Here is a 5,000-nt window from a genome sequence, read left to right on the forward strand (position 1 = left end):
TTTTGTTACTGAAATTAAACTTACACGATGAGTCTGATCTATGTGCTCCATTTATTCTTTATTCTGGAGTGCTAGATTATTCTATAGGCTATTCGATCTATTTGCCATAAGGCATAAATACACAACTGAACGCTACAGCCCCTTTATTACCTAATAGAAAGCCTTAAAATAATAATAATAATAATAATAATAATAATAATAATAATAATAATAATAATAATAAAAAAAATAATTCAACTGTATTTTTTTTTTCTGAAACCAACCAAAATGCCAGGGTTATTTTGTGTCCTATTTAATAGTTTGTGTGCCTTTAATAATAAATAAATATCTGACATATTTTATTTTTCACTGCATAAAATATTTCATATATTTTTTTTCTCTTCACGTTCTGAGCATTTTCTGAAGTCAAAAGAAAAAAACAAATCTTTTCACACCTCTGGAGATAATGGGGAAAAAGTGATTTTGTTATTTTTTTTTAAATATGGTATAAAAAAACACGATCTTCAGTCACACCATCATTTAATAAAAAAATAAAAAAATAATTAGATTTTATATGAAAAAACCCCAAACATTTATTTAAGAAAAATAGGAAACAAAGCATTTGTTATGAGAGCCTGGTTATAGTGCAGGATGCAAGCAGTGCCTGTCATCATAATGTAATATATGCAGGATATTTCCCTCATTTTTCACCTCATTTAATCCTTTATAAACTGGATTTTTTAACTATTGTTGAAGGCTAAGGACAGCATAAAAATTGTACCTTTAAATATATTTCAACATGTAGTGTAAACTTCTGAAATATATATGTGTATGTATAATAATAGATGTACATGTGTGTATATCTATATACTGTATATATAGGATACATACATGTATGTACACACATATACGTATATATATATATATATACACCTATATATATATATATATATATACTTATATATAATTACACGCATATACACAGTATATAACCACACATATGTATCATCTCACCTTAATCCTAGTTATCATACCAAGATAATAATATTTATTTTTATTATCTTTTCTCAAAATAGTGTGTTGATTAACCCTTTAAATTTAGAAACGTAGCACAATCAAAGGACTAGGTTTAGAGGCCCTCATCCGTCTTGCCAATGTATTGGGTACTTTAAGGTGTTATATTTAAATAATATCCACCATCATCACAATTATCCATACTTGATTGTTCTATTCTGGAATTGTAATGCAGTTTTTTTTTTTTAAGATGTGATGGAGGGAAAATGTAGATAATTCTAATAAACAGAAATCGGGTGTTTTCCTGGCTATTTGCATATTTGTGAAAATAGACAATCCTGGATAATACTGAAGCTAAACTGGGTATCCTGTGATGCATAAACATGCAATAACAACAGTGTGCTACATTTCTACAGAAATAATGGAAGTGGAATAAATGTGATATATGAAAACACACACATATCTAGGGAGGGAGAGAGGGAAAAACACACACACACACACACACACACACACACACACACACACACACACACACACACACACACACACACACACACACACATATATCTATCTACCTTTGCACATGTATATATATATATATATATATATATATATACACACACACACACACACACGTATATATGTATATTCTGTGTCTATATGTATTTATATATAGAGAGAAATATATATATATATATATATATATATATATATATATAAAAATCTGTATACCTACTTAACTGCCTATACATATATATATATTGACATTAATATATATTTATTTTGCTTTTAATATATAATATATGTACATGTGTGTATGTGTGTGTTTATTATATATCACACTTATTCCACTTCAAATATTTGTGTATAAATGGAGCAATTTTTTTGCCATCTGAATTTTGCATATGTATATATATATATATCTTTTCATGTATATTTTTTTACTTTTCATTCATTCATTCATTCATTCATTCATTCATTCATTCATTCATTTATTTATTTATTTATTTGCTGTGCTGGTGTTTTCCATGCATTTCCCATGGCAGTTTTGCAGACTGTTCTTAAGGAGTTCAAAGTCTATAAGATAATGACCCCATTTAATATCAAAAGAGCGGGAAGCTGATGTGATTCAAATCTTTGCTATTCAATTGGTCACCATGTAGGGTGATGTCACTCTCCCATCCAGCCTATTATTACCAGACAGAGTCATAGTTGGCTGAAGAGACCCAGCTCAGTGGCTCAGCCCCTCAGATCAGCATGGTATGGCCTGCATCCCCCACTGGTGAAGAGCCACCAAGGCTCCTTGGAGCAGGGTATCAATCAAGATGAGGCAGTAATGGATCTTCATGGCCAACCAACCTATTTCTCACATCTCTTCTCTTTTCCTTTTTGTTCCTGTTAGATGTTGGATTAAGAAAGATCTTGACATCCAAAATGTAAGCAGAGTGGGGAGTTTGTTTCTATCTTTGGTTATCTAGCTGTATGAGTTTAAATCAGCCGTCATAAAGCTAGATAACCGAAAGTAGGAATAACTTCCATGACGTCATAGACCAACATGATGTATGATCTGATGAAGGAGGTGCTGGACTCCATGTGCTTCTCCGCCAAGGTAAGTTCCAGATGGGTTATTAAGATGAATGTCCTGTGTTATATGTCCATGTACCATTTGGAGTGAATGTCTATACTCAACTAATAAGACAGGTATGCCTATAGTAACGCCTCTCAGAGCCTTAACTTCTTCCAGAGGTCAAGTTCTTGATAATTGTATCATTTCCATGGGCAGTGGCAGCTTTCTTTGTGTTGTTTGGGAAGGGGGGTGGGGGGTGGGTTTAAGAGTGAAGTGAAGCAAAGAGGAACGGAGGAGGTGGAGGGGGTGCCCATATTTACCTTCCAGGGTAGTCTCCTCTAGATGGACTTTAACATCATTGTACATTTACAGAAATTTACCTCTGGATATATTTATCTTCCTTTATCAGACCTATCATTGAGAACCAGGTTAAGACATGATCATGGAAATATTTAAGAAAATGGTGAAATCAACATGCAGTTTCCATGGTAACACAAAATACTGCACCCACATTTAGCTGCCATTTGTAGTCAAAATGCGCTTTGTCTGATCATCAGAGGAAATATATTGGATGCAGAATACATTTATAACGCTGGGATGGCTTTCCATAATATATACACTATAATATATATATGTGTAATATAAATATCTATCTATCTATAGGTAGCTAGATAGATATCAGATAGACATTTTTTGTACCTTCTCCATAAATAAATGAAGGAAGAAAGGGAGCATTGGTATATACTGTATATATATAAAAATGTATATATGTACACACACACACATATATATGTATATATATATAGTTTTATACCAATGTTCCCTTTATTCCTTCATTTATTTATGGAGAAGATACAAAAATGTCTATCTGGTATCCATCTATTTATCTATCTATCTATCTATCTATCTATCTATCTATCCATCTATCTATCCCTCTATCCATCCGTCCGTCCGTCCGTCCATCCATCCATCCATCCATCCATCCATTTTTCCTTATTTCAAACATTGGAGAAGATGGCTGTTATAAAGATGTATTAGGCTGTTAAAATATATTTGTATTCTTCAAAATGGATAATACTGATATTATTGCATAACTATGGGTCTATATGTTCTAATATTGTTCGAAGATTAATCATTTATCTATTTGTGTATCTATCTGTCTAATCTTTCTCATTTCCTCCATCATGATTATCTATCTATCTATCTATCTCTCTCTCTCTATCTATCTATCTATCTATGTATCCCTCTATCTATCCCTCTATCTATCTATCTATCATCTATCTATCTATCTATCTATGTATCCCTCTATCTATCCCTCTATCTATCTATCTATCATCTATCTATCTATCTATCTATCTATCTCTATCTATCTATCTATCTGATAGTAAACAAGAAGTATAAATAGTTGTGCTACATCATGAAATTATTACAATCTCATTAATAGCAATATAAAAAAATAAAGTACATAGTTGTCAGTGAACCTGTGAATATAATAATGTATTTAAAATAGAATAATTCAAAATTAACTATCTGTCTCTCTGTTTGTCTGTCTGTCTGTTTGTCTGTCTGTTTCTCTGTCTGTTTGTCTGTCTGCTTTCATTGACTCTTGAGCTTCCTTTTCTGATTCTGTTTAGGATGTTACTTTCTCTTGTAAATCCCATTATAGTCTTTCCATCACTTTGCATCTGTTGCCATATATAAGAGTATAGGCATAAACTCCTAATGTAAGCCAGGCCTGGGCACTGGAAGGGTCACAGGTAGTTGTGGAATGACAAGTTCCAGCTTTCCTTCCATACTTGTACTAAGAATGTCTTTATAATTAATTTGCTTGCTGGCACAGTGATGGAGCATAAGAACTGTGGGCACATGGCATATGTGCAATCTCCTAGGTACGGGTTGAGGGGAGGGGGCTTGTAGAGTATGAGTGACCAGAATTAAACCACACTGAAAAGCGTTACTAATCCAACTTTAGAGTCGTAATCCTGTGATTTACTAGGACCTCTATCCAATGAGTGAATTAAAGGTGCAACAAGATTTTTATGATTTTGTTCTGGTGCTCAGCTGTGAACAAGGCCTTACTTAAATCCCAACTTGCTTGGAGCACACCATGATTCCACTGGTTCAGAATCCAATCCCTAATAGGTTTAGTCCATGGTATAATCTGAAGCTGGTGGGCTCTAATACAAAATTTCCAATTTGAAGAGAAATATTGCAAGTCTTTAATATTATTATTGTTTTCATATGGGCTAAAGGGACCTTTTGGGCCACACTAAGCTCCAGGGCCGGGGTCCGACTCCTACCCCTGCACCCACTATAGTTATATTCCTGGGTTTAGTATCTGCAATATGTAATTGGAGAGCTTGTTGTGCAGCTCGGGAGAAACCTATGACAGCACAGTACTTGATTAAGTGTTGTTGGGGGTCTTTGTTTGCCAGATTTG

At 33.3% G+C, this 5,000-nt stretch overlaps 1 long non-coding RNA gene across 1 annotated transcript in view; it reads left to right on the forward strand.

Annotated features, from left to right (window-relative positions):
- The first annotated feature begins 2,517 nt into the window (after positions 1 to 2,517).
- Positions 2,518 to 5,000, forward strand: part of LOC142301790 (uncharacterized) — a 76,942-nt gene continuing 74,459 nt past the window's right edge. The window contains exon 1 of the long non-coding RNA XR_012752881.1: positions 2,518 to 2,602. This is a non-coding gene — a long non-coding RNA (uncharacterized LOC142301790). The remainder of the gene's footprint in view (positions 2,603 to 5,000) is intronic.

Source organism: Anomaloglossus baeobatrachus, chromosome 4 (assembly GCF_048569485.1).
Source record: "Anomaloglossus baeobatrachus isolate aAnoBae1 chromosome 4, aAnoBae1.hap1, whole genome shotgun sequence".
Lineage (NCBI taxonomy): Eukaryota > Metazoa > Chordata > Amphibia > Anura > Aromobatidae > Anomaloglossus > Anomaloglossus baeobatrachus.